This window comes from Procambarus clarkii, chromosome 43 (genome assembly GCF_040958095.1).
Source record: "Procambarus clarkii isolate CNS0578487 chromosome 43, FALCON_Pclarkii_2.0, whole genome shotgun sequence".
NCBI lineage: Eukaryota > Metazoa > Arthropoda > Malacostraca > Decapoda > Cambaridae > Procambarus > Procambarus clarkii.
In genome coordinates this window covers 2,446,005-2,465,672 of record NC_091192.1, presented here as the reverse complement: position 1 = coordinate 2,465,672, position 19,668 = coordinate 2,446,005, and the positions used below count along the sequence as shown (strand labels likewise).

At 41.2% G+C, this 19,668-nt stretch overlaps 1 non-coding gene across 1 annotated transcript; it reads left to right on the top strand.

Moving 5' to 3' along the window:
* Nucleotides 1-759: 759 nt before the first annotated feature.
* Nucleotides 760-878, top strand: LOC123756060 (5S ribosomal RNA). Its single transcript, XR_006772605.1, has one exon. It is a non-coding gene; the product is annotated as a 5S ribosomal RNA (ribosomal RNA).
* Nucleotides 879-19,668: the final 18,790 nt, after the last annotated feature.

Here is a 19,668-nt window from a genome sequence, read left to right as displayed (position 1 = left end):
ACTTACAACATTTTCCCACTCTGACTTGATTCCATTTATACTAACTCTCTGTTTCCTTTGGTATAGCCATGCCCTAATCCAGCTTAATATAGCACCCCCAATACCATGAGACTCTATTTTTTTAATCAGTCTTTCATGTGGCACTGTATCAAAAGCTTTGCTAAAGTCAAGGTATACAACATCGCAATCCTTACCACTATCAACTGCCTCAACAATGCTAGAATAAAAAGATAACAAATTTGTTAAACATGAACGGCCATTTATAAAACCATGTTGCGACTCAATTATTAATTTATGTTTTTCAAGATGAAGACGAATTTTATTTGCTATTATAGATTCGAGTAACTTTCCCACAATAGACGTTAGGCTAATTGGTCGATAGTTAGACGCAAGTGATCTATCTCCTTTCTTAAAAACTGGTATCACATTAGCAACTTTCCAAAACTCTGGCACTCTGCCTGACTCTATTGATTTATTAAATATGGTTGACAGTGGGTCACAAAGCTCCTCTTTGCATTCTTTAAGCACCCTAGCAAACACTTCATCCGGCCCTGGGGATTTGTTTGGTTTGAGTTTTACTATTTGTTTAAGAACATCCTCCCTGGTAACTGCTAAACTCGTCAACCTGTCCTCGTCCCCACCCACATAGACTTGTTCGGCTGAAGGCATATTGTTAATAGGTCCATTAAAATCTGAGACAGGTCAAATAACGGATAATGACAAGGAGATGAGTAGTATTTTTAACAAATATTTTATATATACCACGGCCATACCACGTTGAGAACACCGCTTCTCGTCCGATCAGCGAAGTTAAGCAACGTTGGGTTTGGTTAGTACTTGGATGGGTGACCGCCTGGCAACACCAAATGCTGTTGGCACTTGTATTTGGGTCAAATAGATTGGAAAGTCTTGGGTATGGGGTGTGGGCTGGTCTTGGAGCGAGACATGAACCCAGCGATAGGTGATGTAAAAGGGGATTTCGATGTGGATTTAATATATAACTTATTTAAGAATATTCTAAACAAAGCACAGGAACGTAGTATACCATACAAATTGAATAGATCGAATACTAATGACCCAAAGTGGATAACAAATAATTTAAAGAACCTTATAGGTAAAAAGAGAGCTTGGTACAAAAGGATTAAGAATGGGGAAGTCAGTTTATAACAGGAATTCATACAACTGGTTAGAAATGTTAAAAAAGAGATTAGGAAAGCAAAAAGAAACTATGAAGTTCGCATAGCAGAGCAAGCAAAGTCAAAACCTAAAGGTTTTTTTCAGTTATATCGAACTAAGACTAGGGAAAGGATAGGTCCATTAAAATCTGAGACAGGTCAAATAACGGATAATGACAAGGAGATGAGTAGTATTTTTAACAAATATTTTATATCTGTATTTACTAAAGAAGAACTTAACAATATGCCTTCAGCCGAACAAGTCTATGTGGGTGGGGATGAGGACAGGTTGACTAGTTTAGTAGTTACCAGGGAGGATGTAACTAAACAATTAGAAAAACTCAAACCAAACAAATCCCCAGGGCCGGATGAAGTGTTTGCCAGGGTGCTTAAAGAATGCAAAGAGGAGCTTTCCGAGCCACTGTCTACCATATTTAATAAATCAATAGAGTCAGGCAGAGTGCAAGAGTTATGGAAGGTAGCTAATGTGGTACCAATTTTTAAGAAAGGAGATAGATCACTTAAGAACATAAGAACATAAGAACAAAGGTAACTGCAGAAGGCCTATTGGCCCATACGAGGCAGCTCCTATTCTATAACCACCCAATCCCACTCATATACTTGTCCAACCCGTGCTTGAAACAATCGAGGGACCCCACCTCCACAATGTTACGCGGCAATTGGTTCCACAAATCAACAACCCTGTTACTGAACCAGTATTTACCCAAGTCTTTCCTAAATCTAAACTTATCCAATTTATATCCATTGTTTCGTGTTCTGTCCTGTGTTGATACTTTTAATACCCTATTAATATCCCCCCGGTTATGTCCATTCATCCACTTGTAAACCTCTATCATGTCACCCCTAACTCTTCGCCTTTCCAGTGAATGCAACTTAAGCTTTGTTAATCTTTCTTCATATGAAAGATTTCTAATTTGGGGAATTAACTTAGTCATCCTACGCTGGACACGTTCAAGTGAATTTATATCCATTCTATAATATGGCGACCAAAACTGAACTGCATAATCTAAATGGGGCCTAACTAGAGCAAGATATAGCTTGAGCACCACACCAGGTGTCTTGTTACTAACGCTGCGATTAATAAATCCAAGTGTCCGATTTGCCTTATTACGAACATTTATGCATTGATCCTTTTGTTTTAAATTCTTACTAATCATAACTCCCAGATCCCTTTCGCAATCCGACTTCGCAATCACAACACCATCTAGCTCGTATCTTGTAACTCTATCATCATTACCTAACCTCAGAACTTTACATTTATCAGCATTAAACTGCATCTGCCAATCCTTTGACCATTTCAAAACCCTATCTAGATCAACTTGAAGTGATAGTGAGTCCTCCTCCGAATTAATTTCCCTACCGATTTTCGTATCATCGGCAAATTTGCAAATGTTGCTACTCAAACCTGAATCTAAATCATTTATATATATTATAAACAACAGAGGTCCCAGGACAGAGCCTTGAGGCACTCCACTTACAACATTTTCCCACTCTGACTTGATTCCATTTATACTAACTCTCTGTTTCCTTTGGTATAGCCATGCCCTAATCCAGCTTAATATAGCACCCCCAATACCATGAGACTCTATCTTTTTAATCAGTCTTTCATGTGGCACTGTATCAAAAGCTTTGCTAAAGTCAAGGTATACAACATCGCAATCCTTACCACTATCAACTGCCTCAACAATGCTAGAATAAAAAGATAACAAATTTGTTAAACATGAACGGCCATTTATAAAACCATGTTGCGACTCAATTATTAATTTATGTTTTTCAAGATGAAGACGAATTTTATTTGCTATTATAGATTCGAGTAACTTTCCCACAATAGACGTTAGGCTAATTGGTCGATAGTTAGACGCAAGTGATCTATCACCTTTCTTAAACACGGGAGACATCTCCCGTCACGCAGGGTGCAGTCGGACCTCCACAGATCTCCAGTATCATCTATTGATACTGGAAATGGCTCAAAAGGGCCACCACTTATGGGCTATTCATGCCCATGCCACCTTTTGGGTGGCTTAATCTTCATCAATCAATCTTTCTTAAAAACTGGTATCACATTAGCAACTTTCCAAAAACTCTGGCACTCTGGCTGACTATTGATTTATTAAATATGGTTGACAGTGGGTCACAAAGCTCCTCTTTGCATTCTTTAAGCACCCTGGCAAACACTTCATCCGGCCCTGGGGATTTGTTTGGTTTGAGTTTTACTATTTGTTTAAGAACATCCTCCCTGGTAACTGCTAAACTCGTCAACCTGTCCTCGTCCCCACCCACATAGACTTGTTCGGCTGAAGGCATATTGTTAAGTTCCTCTTTAGTAAATACAGATGTAGAAAATGTAGAAAATACAGATGTAGAAAATGTATATGAATGTAGAAAATAGATTTGAATGTAGAAAATAGAGAACTATTAGATGAATATCAAATAAATGGATTTAAACTATTTCACACAGATAGATATATTAGACGAGGAGGTGGAGTAGCCATATATGTTAGGGACAATTTGAAATGTAGTCTCAAAGAGGGAATCAAAACAGAGCCACACACAGAAACTATTTGGATTGAATTAAACGAAAAAGCTAATAATATTATAATAGGAGTAATATATAGGCCACCAAATTTAGACAGAATGGAAGCAAAGCATCTATGGGATGAAATATCTAGAGCATCTAGATCTAACAGTATTTATGTCATGGGTGACTTTAATTTTAGCGGAATAAACTGGTTGAACAAAACAGGGAATAGTGAAGCAGAAGATTTTCTAGAATTAATTGACGATTGCTTTCTTACGCAACACATTAAGGAACCAACACGGGAAAATAATATTTTAGATTTAGTGTTAACTAACAGGGAAACGCAAATTAATGACATCGAAATAGGGAGTGAGCTAGGGAGCAGTGATCACAAAGAAATCAGATTTAGCATAGAATGGAATAGACCAGTAGGAGAAAATTCTGTTAAAGTGCCAGATTTTCGAAAAGCTGATTTTAATAGCCTAAGAAATTTTTTGGGTCAAATTGATTGGAAAGTCTTGGGTATGGGGTGTGGGCCGGTCTTGGAGCGAGACATGAACCCAGCGATAGGTGACTTAAATGGGGATTTCGATGTAGATTCAATATATAACTTATTTAAGAATATTCTAAACAAAGCACAGGAACGTAGTATACCATACAAATTGAATAGATCGAATACTAATGACCCAAAGTGGATAACAAAGAATTTGAAGAACCTTATAGGTAAAAAGAGAGCTTGGTACAAAAGGATTAAAAATGGGGAGGTCACTTTAGAACAGGAATTCGTACAACTGGTTAGAAATGTTAAAAAAGAGATAAAGAAAGCAAAAAGAAACTATGAAGCTCGCATAGCAGGGCAAGCAAAGACAAATCCTAAAGGGTTTTTTTCAGTTATATCGTACCAAGACTAGGGAAAGGATAGGTCCATTAAAAACTGAGACAGGTCAAATAACAGATAGTGATGAAGAGATGAGTAGTATTTTTAATAAATATTTTGTATCTGTATTTACTAAAGAGGAACTTAACAATATGCCTTCAGCCGAACAAGTCTATGTGGGTGGGGACGAGGACAGGTTGACGAGTTTAGCAGTTACCAGGGAGGATGTTCTTAAACAAATAGTAAAACTCAAACCAAACAAATCCCCAGGGCCAGATGAAGTGTTTGCCAGGGTGCTTAAAGAATGCAAAGAGGAGCTTTGTGACCCACTGTCAACCATATTTAATAAATCAATAGAGTCAGGCAGAGTGCCAGAGTTTTGGAAAGTTGCTAATGTGATACCAGTTTTTAAGAAAGGAGATAGATCACTTGCGTCTAACTATCGACCAATTAGCCTAACGTCTATTGTGGGAAAGTTACTCGAATCTATAATAGCAAATAAAATTCGTCTTCATCTTGAAAAACATAAATTAATAATTGAGTCGCAACATAGTTTTATAAATGGCCGTTCATGTTTAACAAATTTGTTATCTTTTTATTCTAGCATTGTTGAGGCAGTTGATAGTGGTAAGGATTGCGATGTTGTATACCTTGACTTTAGCAAAGCTTTTGATACAGTGCCACATGAAAGACTGATTAAAAAGATAGAGTCTCATGGTATTGGGGGTGCTATATTAAGCTGGATTAGGGCATGGCTATACCAAAGGAAACAGAGAGTTAGTATAAATGGAATCAAGTCAGAGTGGGAAAATGTTGTAAGTGGAGTGCCTCAAGGCTCTGTCCTGGGACCTCTGATGTTTATAATATATATAAATGATTTAGATTCAGGTTTGAGTAGCAACATTTGCAAATTTGCCGATGATACGAAAATCGGTAGGGAAATTAATTCGGAGGAGGACTCACTATCACTTCAAGTTGATCTAGATAGGGTTTTGAAATGGTCAAAGGATTGGCAGATGCAGTTTAATGCTGATAAATGTAAAGTTCTGAGGTTAGGTAATGATGATAGAGTTACAAGATACGAGCTAGATGGTGTTGTGATTGCGAAGTCGGATTGCGAAAGGGATCTGGGAGTTATGATTAGTAAGAATTTAAAACAAAAGGATCAATGCATAAATGTTCGTAATAAGGCAAATCGGACACTTGGATTTATTAATCGCAGCGTTAGTAACAAGACACCTGGTGTGGTTCTCAAGCTATATCTTGCTCTGGTTAGGCCCCATTTAGATTATGCAGTTCAGTTTTGGTCGCCATATTATAGAATGGATATAAATTCACTTGAACGTGTCCAGCGTAGGATGACTAAGTTAATTCCCCAATTTAGAAATCTTTCATATGAAGAAAGATTAACAAAGCTTAAGTTGCATTCACTGGAAAGGCGAAGAGTTAGGGGTGACATGATAGAGGTTTACAAGTGGATGAATGGACATAACCGGGGGGATATTAATAGGGTATTAAAAGTATCAACACAGGACAGAACACGAAACAATGGGTATAAATTGGATAAGTTTAGATTTAGGAAAGACTTGGGTAAATACTGGTTCAGTAACAGGGTTGTTGATTTGTGGAACCAATTGCCGCGTAACATTGTGGAGGTGGGGTTCCTCGATTGTTTCAAGCACGGGTTGGACAAGTATATGAGTGGGATTGGGTGGTTATAGAATAGGAGCTGCCTCGTATGGGCCAATAGGCCTTCTGCAGTTACCTTTGTTCTTATGTTCTTATGTTCAGATACAAAATATTTATTAAAAATACTACTCATCTCTTCATCACTATCTGTTATTTGACCTGTCTCAGTTTTTAATGGACCTATCCTTTCCCTAGTCTTAGTACGATATAACTGAAAAAAACCTTTAGGATTTGTCTTTGCTTGCCCTGCTATGCGAACTTCATAGTTTCTTTTTGCTTTCCTCATCTCTTTTTTAACATTTCTAACCAGTTGTACGAATTCCTGTTCTAAAGTGACCTCCCCATTTTGAATCCTTTTGTACAAAGCTCTCTTTTTACCTATAAGGTTCTTCAAATTCTTTTTTATCCACTTTGGGTCATTAGTATTCAGTCTATTCAACTTGTATGGTATACTACGTTCCTGTGCTTTGTTTAGAATATTCTTAAATAAGTTATATATTGAATCCACATCGAAATCCCCATTTAAGTCACCTATCGCTGGGTTCATGTCTCGCTCCAAGACCGGCCCATACCCCATACCCAAGACTTTCCAATCAATTTGACCCAAAAAATTTCTTAGGCTATTAAAATCAGCTTTTCGAAAATCTGGCACTTTAACAGAATTTTCTCCTACTGGTCTATTCCATTCTATGCTAAATCTGATTTCTTTGTGATCACTATTATGGTATTGGGGGTGCTATATTAAACTGGATTAGGGCATGGCTATACCAAAGAAAACAGAGAGTTAGTATAAATGGAGTCAAGTCGGAGTGGGAAAATGTTGTAAGTGGAGTGCCTCAAGGGTCTGTCCTGGGACCTCTGTTGTTTATAATATATATAAATGATTTAGATTCAGGTTTGAGTAGCAACATTTGCAAATTTGCCGATGATACGAAAATCGGTAGGGAAATTAATTCGGAGGAGGACTCACTATCACTTCAAGTTGATCTAGATAGGGTTTTGAAATGGTCAAAGGATTGGCAGATGCAGTTTAATGCTGATAAATGTAAAGTTCTGAGGTTAGGTAATGATGATTACAAGATACGAGCTAGATGGTGTTGAGATTGCGAAGTCGGATTGCGAAAGGGATCTGGGAGTTATGATTAGTAAGAATTTAAAACAAAAGGATCAATGCATAAATGTTCGTAATAAGGCAAATCGGACACTTGGATTTATTAATCGCAGCGTTAGTAACAAGACACCTGGTTTGGTTCTCAAGCTATGTCTTGCTCTAGTTAGGCCCCATTTAGATTTTGCAGTTCAGTTTTGGTCGCCATATTATAGAATGGATATAAATTCACTTGAACGTGTCCAGCGTAGGATGACTAAGTTAATTCCCCAAATTAGATATCTTTCATATGAAGAAAGATTAACAAAGCTTAAGTTGCATTCACTGGAAAGGCGAAGAGTTAGGGGTGACATGATAGAGGTTTACAAGTGGGTGAATGGACATAACAAAGTGGATATTAATAGGGTATTAAAAGTATCAACGCAAGACAGAACACGAAACAATGGGTATAAATTGGATAAGTTTAGATTTAGGAAAGACTTGGGTAAATACTGGTTCAGTAACAGGGTTGTTGATTTGTGGAACCAATTGCCGCGTAACATTGTGGAGGTGGGGTCCCTCGATTGTTTCAAGCATGGGTTGGACATGTATATGAGTGGGATTGGGTGGTTATAAATGGGAGCTGCCTCGTATGGGCCAATAGGCCTTCTGCAGTTGCCTTTGTTCTTATGTTCTTATGTTCACTGTTCCCTAGCTCACTCCCTATTTCCATGTCAATGTAAACATTAGTATGTGGGTACTGAAGTTGAGTCTCTTGTCTAGGAATATGCCAAGAAACTTTCAATGATTTTTATTGCTAACGTTTACATTGTCTATCTGAAGCTGAATTGCATTTGTAGATTTGCTTCCAAATAGGATGTAGTAGGTCTTTTCTATGTTAAGTGTTAGTTTGTTGGTTGACATCCATAAGTGGACTTTTTTTAGTTCATTATTAACAACATCATTTAGTGTATGTGGGTTGGGGTTGGAGTAGATGAGGGTAGTATCATCAGCAAACAAAATAGGTTTCAGAATGTTAGAGACATTAGGCAGATCATTGATGTATATAAGAAATAGAAGAGGTCCCAAGATGCTGCCCTGTGGCACTCCAACGGTAATTGCTAGAATGGGAGAGATTATATTATTGATGGCTAATATTTATTATTGACTAGATCGAATACTAATGACCCAAAGTGGATAACAAATAATTTAAAGAACCTGATAGGTAAAAAGAGAGCTTGGTACAAAAGGATTAAGAATGGGGAAGTCAGTTTAGAACAGGAATTCATACAACTGGTTAGAAATGTTAAAAGAGAGATTAGGAAAGCAAAAAGAAAGTATGAAGTTCGCATAGCAGAGCAAGCAAAGTCAAATCCTAAAGGGTTTTTCCAGTTATATCGAACTAAGACTAGGGAAAGAATAGGTCCATTAAAATCTGAGACAGGTCAAATAACGGATAATGACAAGGAGATGAGTAGTATTTTTAACAAATATTTTATATCTGTATTTACTAAAGAAGAGCTTAACAATATGCCTTCAGCCGAACAAATCTATGTGGGTGGGGATGAGGACAGGTTGACTAGTTTAGCAGTTAACAGGGAGGATGTAATTAAACAATTAGAAAAACTTAAACCAAATAAATCCCCAGGGCTGGATGAAGTGTTTGCCAGGGTGCTTAAAGAATGCAAGGAGGAGCTTTCCGAGCCACTGTCTACCATATTTAATAAATCAATAGAGTAAGGCAGAGTGTAACAAACTAGGCTGTTGTAAGAATTATCCAGAGTGGTTTATCGACAAAAGAGAATGGGAAGCTGAGCCGCATGGTGACCTGACCCCCAGGGGAATTCGCGGTGGAAATAACTGACGCTTTGTTCATAACTGCGTATAATGAATCATCCTATAGTATTCAGTAATTTAGAGAAAATTAGCATTTATTCATTTTGCATTAAAATTGTATTGTATAATAGTACTGGATACAATATCAAGAGTATTCTAATTATTGAGTTTAAGTCACCATCAGTGACGTCACGAATCAGATCTAACTTTTAAAGCGGAGTGACCGGCGGTCATAGGTCATCAGGGGTTGACAGGTCTACTATTTCTCAAAGTTTTAATAACCATTTTTGTGATCGGGAACAGCTCTGCCGTTAGATGTTTGTAATTTAATTCAGTAAAATAATTCAACCAGTCTGGATCAATTAAGTACAACAGAGGTTAATTGTTATAACTTAAACCTTGCTAGTAACTGGGTAGGACTTTGACTGACTAGGCGGAACAATACAATACTCTGTCTGGGGTAGTCCAGACAAGGAAAAAATTAGTGTGGTCACGGAAGCAGCTGGGATAAGAGGTCAAACATCTTACCTCTCCCCAAGACCAGCCACAACATCTAGCTGGTCGCCCAAGGTATAGTTGCTATGGTTATGTATAGAAATAGTCTCATTTGCCATTCAGGTCAAGTAGGGAGTGTTAAAGTGATAGGGAGTGAACACATTTAGATTTTGTTTTAGTTTTCTTTTAATAAATTAAATTTGTTATTAATTTGCATTTTATTGTTTCCATGTGTTTGATGTGTATACTTGTCCTGGTCACGTGGTCCACACGAGGCAGAATGGTATTGGGCGCCGATTCTAACATCGAATCGGAATTATCATTACCGTGTAATTTATTCCACACTCAAGGTCATCGTTTATAGTGGGGATCAAGCCCCTAGGTTGATTAATTAGCGTGATCGATCCAGACCTCGATCATTGCTCTTGTATTACTGGTCTGGTGGTGGCAGCAGAGGTGACTCTAGGGTTTTGTTCAGAGCTTAGGTCACGTCATACTGGGTGTAGAATCCTAAGTCGGTCAATCGTCTTAGGACCACGTGGCGTGGAGTTGGCTTTGGTAAAAGTTTTGGAGTCCCTTGGTTTAGAAATAAAAGTAAGAATACGGGTAGAGGGAGTAGAAGGTAGGGAAGTAAAGAGAGAGGAACCAAACCCGTGTTACAATGGTGCACAGCGGTGGTTTCAACAATTTTGTTTGAAATTGTTGAAAGGCTCACGCGTCTAGCCGTTCGAACACGTGCGCGTATGCTAAGGAGACAGCCGCGGGCCAGGATTAGCAGTGCGCCCCACAAGTGCGTTTGAGTGGGGATTGGCGAATCTTGGGTCATGCGGGCTGATATGATTAAGGTTTAATTAGTAAGATTAGGCTGTTAAAATAGATTTATTGAAAAGGAGACCGCTCCGAGTTGATTGGACTGGGTACCATACTCGACCCATTGCAATTAATTCAGAGGTGTTGGGAGCCACCATACTCTCAACAGCAGTTCCTTGAGGGCTGTCGGGGGCGGATATATCTGTGGGACGCCAGCAGATAGTCCGAGGGCGTTATTAGACGACCCAAAACGCTAGGAAAAACGTAATCCGTGAAGGGCGTTGCGGCCTCCGAGGGACGGACTAGTAACCTACCTAGCAGCGATTCAACAACTAAGTGATCGCACACTTAGTGGAGGTTGAGTCGTCCCTAGTCATAATTGTTGCTGAAAGCTGCGTGTCGCTCTGTTGGAACCTAGATGGTGTGGCCTCTAGGCTAGGTGTGGTACGGCGAGCCGGTAGGGACAATTATAAGATTAAGTCGAGTGCATTTTTGAATTAAGTATACTTAAATTTATAAAGTAATTTCAGTTTATTTGCGTTGTTCTAGATTAATTTTTTTTTCCCCTAAATTCAATCCCCGGTTAAAATTTTTCCAAGTGTTTAGCATTTTCTTGCATATTAGGCTAAGTGCGTACATTTTTTGCTATTCCCTGTTGTATTAGTCTAAGTCAGAGGCGTTGTTTCTAGAGTGTAGTTAATCCTCTGGACTTAGGGCTATGTGTCGGTCACGATAGATAAGTGAAGGAGTTTAAGGGATAGTAAGTTGCGTGTAAATGTTATTTGTCCGTGGAATATTTCTAAGTATTTTGGGATAAGTTTTCGGCTAAGTCAATGTCGGGAAGTCGTTAACTGTAATTAATTTGTATTCGTGGGTCACGTGTATGTTCTGGGCGTCATTAGGATTCTCCAGTCGATGCGCGTGATATTTTCTAGTTTTTTACCAGTAAGACGGTAAAATTGTGTTTGTAGACTTAGAATTCTGTTTTCAGTAGAAACGTAGGTGGAAAATTTTCTAAGTCCAGCTTGGGCTAGAATCTGACTTTTTGGCGAAAATTCGAATTTTCATGTTTCGTGTATATCCTAGGGTCAGTATTACTCTCTAGTGCGCGCAAGGGACGTAATTCTGTTCGTAAAGCATTAAACAGTGATAATTACATTTTTGCCGAATTTAGTATTTTTTCGAGAAAATCGTGTTGTAATTTTGTCAGAGTCCATTTGAGGTGAAAATCTCTGATTTTGACGAAAATTCGAATTAGTGAGTGTTGAAACCGCCCGAAGTGTCAGTATTGTTCTGTATACAACGTCAGTAGTAAATAATAACGTATTTATATCTGGGAACGAGAAACCCAAATTTTTGTGAATTAAAGGAGTTTTGTGATATTTGGGGTGATAGAATATTTTTCCCTCAGAGTCAGAAAAATTGGCAGAGTCCAGCAATTGAGTAAAAACGCAGTTTTTGATAAAAATTCAATTTTTAGTAAGCATTTATAGGTCCTGGGTGTCTATATTAATCGCTAGAGCGGTTTATTAACGTAAAACTAGTTATTTTTCCTTCAGAACAAAAATTTTGATTTTTCAGCGTTTAAGCGAATAAGCGCGGGACTTAGTTTTTTTCAGCGCAGCTGGTCCCGCTCCATCAGTCATCAGGGGCCACGCTGCTCACTTCAAGTGCGTTTAGTATTCAAGTACAGTAAATATTCTTTATTAATCCATCACGAGTGCTGCGCGTTAGTTGCGTTATCATTTAAATTGTTTTATATAAATTAGATTCTTTAATTTTTTAACGTAAAGGACTTAGGTTTCAGCAATAGACCTGCGGGATATTTCACGGTCAGACACGAGTGCGGGGCAGACACTCATTCATTGGATTCACTTCAGCGATTCTCTCGATAAATCGTTGTATTTCCTATTTTGGGAATTTAGTAGTTTTCTCTTAGAAAAAAGTTGTGATTTTTTTTTATTTGTGTAAGATCACGGTTGTAGTGAGTCCGGGTCGAGGGTGTACTAAAGGGTAGTTTAGAAGAGACGTGGCACACCAGAAATCACAGAAAATGTTTAACCCAGATAATGACCAGTCAGTAGGGACCAGTGGGAATGGGAGTGTAGAAGATAGCACCTCTTCCGACACCACTGGGGACCGCTCAGGTAGCTCAACTGGCACCACAGGTGGGGTCAGTGGGACTGAAGCGACGAGTTCACGGGTTCTGCATGGGACTGGGCAGTCGAGGGTATCTTTCCATCCCTGGAGAGATACTATTATTGACATGAGTGGGGAGTCTTGCGAGGAGTCGTCCCATGAGTGGGGAGAGCCGTCTTGGGTTCCCCCACAAATAACATCGACGCCATGCCAGCAGGGTAGACAGGGGGCCTCAGTTAGTATGGCAGGACGTCCCACTTCGCTCGGTAGAGAACAGCAACCCGTTCAACGGGAACATGAACAACCACACCAACAGCAGGAACTACCCAACATAACACCAATACCACAGCACCCACAACACCTAGGTACACCTCATCCGTCACTACAACAACCCCAACCCCACCTCCCATACCTACCCCATCCTCAATTCCCATACCAACCCCATCCTCAGTTCCCATACCAACCCCATCCTCAGTTCCCATACCAACCCTTCCCCCAACCCCAGGCCACTCCATACCCATTCCAACCCCAGGCCACCCCATACCCATACCCATTCCAACCCCAGGCCACCCCATACCCATACCCATTCCAACCCCAGGCCACCCCATACCCACCCCAACCTCAATCCACACCCCAGCCTGAGGTCACCCACACCATACCTCAACCCCAACCTCCATCCACACCCCAACCCCAGGCCACCCACACCATACCTCAACCCCAACCCCAGGCCGCCACAGCCTTAGACAGGCAGATGCGCACGGAGACGCCGGGCACTCAGTTGTCGCCATACGTAGAGGCGTTAATTAAAGGCGAGGGAGCCAAGCCGAGGAACTGTGGCGCGGGTTCATCAGGCGGGAAGCAGCCCTCAGCTGCAAGTTCGAGCCACCCTGCGCGGGGTAACAACAGAGATCCGCGGAGGTGTTACTCCTGCTGGAAGCGCGGGCATATACAGAGGGATTTCGAAGTCACTCCTACGAAAGCATGAAAGCAGGCTCCTAGTGATGGTAGGCCTACGTTTGAGGTGAAAGTGGAAGGTGTGAGATTGACAGCTTTTGTTGATACAGGAAGCCAGGCGACGGTAATTAAAAAGTCAGCCTTCAGCAATTTTAAGTATGCACGTCTTCAACGTTGCGCAAAGACATTAACAGCAGTCAATGGGGAAAAGATTGAGATCGTAGGTCAAGGTACAGTTAATTTTGAGATTGATGGGGAATTGCAGCCTCACACATGTACGATCGTAGAGAACCTTGATTTTCCTGGTCACATCTTAATGGGAACTGATTTTCTGTCGCGATTTGATTATTCCTTGTCTGCTCAAAAAGGGGCTAGGAACTGCAGGTTGCAGTTGGGACAGACTTCCTACCCAGTGGAGATGATCGACCATCCCCCAGTTGTAGCTTCAATTAAGAGGAAGCTGAAATATAATGCGCACTATCCAAAATTGATTTTTAAGTCTCTTCCAGACACAGTTAAGAGGTCATGCGCATTGCATGCATTGACCAAACAGAGTTGCCCACCACATTCTGTTAAATTTATTAAAGTAGCCGTGGGACGTCACATACAACCAGGTACCACCCTTCAGGTGGCTGGGAGATGTGATAGTCTATTAATTCCTCATCACTTAGTTGTAGTGCTCGATAAAGGTGCACTCATTCCAGTTGTTAATCTTTCACATAAGACTTTTCGCTTCAGGGCAGGTGATAGGGTATCTCAGGGAACCATGGTGGAGGACACAGAAATCTTTCACCATGAGTCAGCTGAGACGCCAGCCGTCACTGCACAATGTAGTGCACTGAATATGTTGAACACTAAAACTCCATCCAAAGTACAATACGAAACGAGAAATGTTGCACAGAATGTAGAGGAAATAGAAAAATTAATTTCAGCACTTGATTTGCAACATGTTGCACAGGCGGATAGGAAGGCACTGAGAGGAGTTTTACGAAAATTCCCGAAATTGTTTGCGACAGAGGATGACCAGATTGGTCTCCTTGATAAGATCGAGCACACCATTCCAACTGGTGACCATTTGCCTGTGTACACAAGACAGTGGAGGTTGCCGGAACAGGCAAAGAACATTATCAGGGAGGAGTGCCAGAAAATGTTGAGACAGGGCGTAATAGAGCCTAGTACGTCACCATGGCTCTCTCCTGTTGTGCTAGTTCGGAAACCGGACGGTAGTTATCGTTTCTGTGTTGACTACCGGAAGGTGAACGAACTAACTAAGGGTGATGTGTATCCGTTGCCCCGAATACAGGAGATAATAGATCAATTTGGTGCTGCTAAGTATTTCTCAACTCTTGACGCAAAATCGGCGTATTGGGCGATTCCGGTGGCAGAACAGGATAGGGAAAAAACAGCATTCTCGGATGGTAGGCACACTTATCAATTCCGTAGGATGCCGTTTGGTTTGAAGACAGCGCCTTCGTCGTTTCAGAGGGCCATCAACTTTATCCTTAGTCCGGTACTGGGTAGGCATTCTTTAGCGTACCTGGATGATGTTGTGATATATTCCAGGACGTTTGAGGAACACCTACAGGACTTGACTGAGACTTTGAAATTGTTAGATCAGGCAGGTTTCAGGCTGAATGTTCAGAAGTGCACCTTGGCGGCTCAGAAATTCAAATTTCTGGGGTTCCAGGTGTGCCCAGACGGTATCCGACCTGACCCAGATTCTTGCCGCGCCATTGCTGACATGCCTACTCCAAGGACAGCAAAGGACGTGCGTAGGTTTTTGGGGGCGGCCGGATATTTTCGTCGTCACATTGAAGGTTTCGCTGGCATTTCAGCACCCCTGACTGATCTGACAAAGAAAAATGCGAAGTTTGTGTGGAAATCAGAACATGACGAGGCCTATCGCAAACTGAAAGACCAACTAATCACGACACCGGTATTGGCTATTCCTGATTTTGAGAAAGAGTGGGAAGTGCACACTGACGCCAGCGGTATTGCTATTGGCGGGTGCTTAATTCAGCGAGACGCAGATAATTTACCCCATCCAGTAGCCTATTTCAGTAGGAAGGTCAAAGGACCTGAAGTTCGCTATTCAGCTACGGATCGGGAGGCACTGGCAGTAGTAGAATCAGTTAGGTATTTCGAGCCTTACCTATTTCAGCGGCATTTTGTAATCTACACAGACCATCGAGCATTAACACACATATTTAAAAAGCGAACGAAATGCCCACGAATGTCACGCTGGTCTCACGAACTCTCGGCCCACTCGTTCCAGATTTTGTACAAGCCTGGTCCAGCACATGTTGTGCCAGATACGCTAAGTAGAAATATAGCGGCAATGCAGATTAATGAAAATATTGAAACCATTCCATCGGATAAAATGAGAAAATACCAGATGAACGAGCCGAGATGGAAAGAGATTATTGAGTATTTAGAGGGAGGAAAATACCCGAAAAAGAAAAAGAATTTACCTATACATGATTTTGAGATGAAACAGGGCGTCCTGTATTATGTTAATAGCCAGAATGATAGGGCAGTATTTCAGCTAGTTATTCCGGACGCGTTGCGGTCATCAGCGTTAAAGCTTGCACATGCTTCAAAAATTGCAGGGCATCCGGGGATCTTTAAAACGCACTTAAAAGCAAAGTCTCTATTTTATTTTCCAGGATTACTTTCTGAGGTAATCAATTTCGTGAAGTCGTGCCCTCGTTGCCAGAGGAGGAAAGGTACCCTTAAGGTACAAGCCCCACTTCAGGAATTTCCTGAAATTCGTGAACCGTTAGATCGTGTGGGGGCCGATCTGATTGATTTACACCACAGTCATGCGGGTAACAGATACGTGTTGGTGCTAGTTGACCATCTGTCTAGATACACTACACTAGTTGCATTACCTCAGAAGGATTCTCGTACGGTTGCAGATGCGTTCTTGCGTAGGTTCGTTACTGTATTCGGACCTCCTAAAGTTTTAGTCTCTGACCGGGGTCAAGAATTCAATGGGAATATATTTAGAGAAGTTTGTAAGATTTTAGAGACAACTTCGGCTTTTACAACAGCCTACCACCCACAAGCAAACGGAATGACGGAACGGACTAATCGTTCAGTCAAGGATATGCTTGCAATCCTTGCTGAACATGATGCAAACACCTGGGATGAACACCTACCCTATGTTCAGTTCGCCTTGAATACTGCCATCCACCAATCAATTAACACCCAACCACTTCATTTGTTTACTGGTAATTCATGCAATTTCCCGTCAGGTCTGCTTAACAGACATAATGTTGCATACGGGGAGGACTATCCTTCAGAGGTCCTTGGAAAAATGAGAAATGCATGGAATATTGCAGCTGAAGCGTCCAAGAAGGCACGGACTCGGTATGCTCATTTTTATGACAAGAAAGTGCGCCCTCTTGAGTTGAAGGAAGGAAGCCTCGTATTGAGAGTGAATGAGGCTGCGCCCGCCAATCAGAGCAGGAAGCTAGCTCCGAGGTGGCGAGGACCCTATAGAGTAATTAAAAGGGCGGGGCCGGTTAATCTTGTTATAAAAGGAGTGTTCGAGGACCAGGTGGAAAGGACAATTCACGTGAATAAATTGAAACATTATCATGCTAGAGAGGAATTAGAACTGCCTTCAGCGGGTCTAGTTCCTGACTCAGCAGTGCTGACTCATGGCTTCACCGACGAGTCAGAAGATGAGGATGACCCTCTGTCATCGCTCATCAGTAGTCAGGTGCAGTCTCGCCACCCTATGGTGACGAGATCTCGCGCTATACAGTAAAGTAACTTCCTTGGTTAGTATAATTTAGTATTCATTAGATTTTCCTGTAAAGGCAATGAGGTGTACTATGTCTATACTTGACTCAGGTAGCAACTTTTACCGTGCTCTGGGGTTCCACCTCCACCAAACCCAGAGTATATCTATGCTTCCGCTGTGTTGTGTCTGTCTGTTCCCAGGTCTGATTGGTACACCGACCCAGTTGTTCCAGCCACACGTGAACCCTTGTCTGTAAAGACCGAGGGGGGAGGCACGTTACACAAAGCCCTCCCCCCACCAGACCCAGTAACCCATACATCAGTTACTTTGGGGATGAGTGACTATCCAAGAGTCACCCGGCCGACGCCTCACGTCACTAACGAGGTTGTCAGGGCCAGCGAGCTGTCCACATTATAGCAGTCACCGGAGGTGCCATACAACGCCGGGGTAGCTGTCTCGAGATCACCAATACCCACCTGCTGCGTCATCAAGACTGCAGCCATTCCAGCAGTGTTGGAGGAGAGGTCAAGAAATGGAAAGCGCGTAGCAGTACTCAAGAATTTCGCCGGAAGATTAATGATTACGTCATCTGAAGTAACAAGAAAGCAGAAGTAAGGCGGTCACAGGTGGAAGGCACGGTTTCCCTACAGAGTACCGGGACTCGCCAATAGAAGGTCGCAAAATTGTCTCCTTTGGCCTAAAGTCAGCGGTACGAGGGTATACACAGTTGGTGTTTACGGCCTAGTAACCTGGTGACATCAAGAAACGCCTGAGATGACGTGAGCAATGATGGAAGACGAGATTCACCTGTTCTGCAAACAAGCAACCCGCCTCTACGACCTTCTGACACCACTCCTGCTAAGAGACACCGTTGGTACATCCAGTCCTGTTCTGCTGTGGTCATCTGCGCCGTCAAGTTTAACATCAAGACTGCCGTGTGAACTGTGATTGATACGAAGGCGTGTGGACTGTCGAGAGCAAGATTAATGGCCGAAGTAACAGTATTCTACAGCTGTCACTTGGCACTCCGCTCTACTACACTCTGTCGTCATTCAGGAGTACTGGATGGGAGTACAAGAGGACCAGGTATTGATGTCTACACATGGGGAGAAGCAAGATCGACACCGTCATCGTCAGCGACTACATTCAGCATCCAGCAGCATCGATTTTTTTTTTCGATTACTCAATATGAACAATTGATACAAACAACAAAGTTGGCTCTGAACATCTGTGTAAAGAACATCTGGACACTTTTGTTTAAATGTTGAAAAACAGAGTTAGAATCGATACTTTTTAAATGTGGAAAAACAGATTTAAAATAATTCTGGTATAATATATGAATTTTACTCTAAATTGGTCAGTAATCAAAATCGAAGCCCCTGTGTAATTGCCTCAGCCCAGAACAAACGGTTATGGAAAATTATGTTGTGCTATTTTTTGCAGAATGTTTGAACACAGGAAAGGCGGACCAATATAAACATTGACACTTCTAGTGAGTGAGAACACATGGCTGTACAGTCAGCTGAAACCTGTGATATAGTATAGGAATGTTTTTTATATTTTTAGATACATGTAATAAACATTAGGTGTGTTCCTTAACATGTCAAGGTTGACATTGATGGGGAGTGGTTAGTACACGGATGTGAACCTGATAGTTCCGTAGTACGCTCCCGGATGACTGAAAGTTCAGTCTGAACTTATAACTAATGTTTGTTTGAGCACGGTGTGGCCGGCTCTAGAGGACACATGGACTTGGCTAGTGAAGAGCCAAGAGAGTTTAGTAGCTAGTCTTTGATGGTAGAGTAGGGACATGTTATTTAGCTATGTCAGTAAGGATAGGATGTATGTTTCCTGATATTGGAGGATTGCTGTCAGTTGACAGCTGAGAAATTTATGAAATATGAACATGTTCATTATGATGTTGGACTATTATTTGTCAAATTTTATTAGTTAGGTTAGCTTTTGTTTGTGGCATGAGTTGAATTGTGGGTTTGGATACTAAACCTCGTGAATTTTAACAAATTAACAAGGTTTACTAAGTGCTTGTGCGGGGGGGTTGTAACAAACTAGGCTGTTGTAAGAATTATCCAGAGTGGTTTATCGACAAAAGAGAATGGGAAGCTGAGCCGCATGGTGACCTGACCCCCAGGGGAATTCGCGGTGGAAATAACCGACGCTTTGTTCATAACTGCGTATAATGAATCATCCTATAGTATTCAGTAATTTAGAGAAAATTAGCATTTATTCATTTTGCATTAAAATTGTATTGTATAATAGTACTGGATACAATATCAAGAGTATTCTAATTATTGAGTT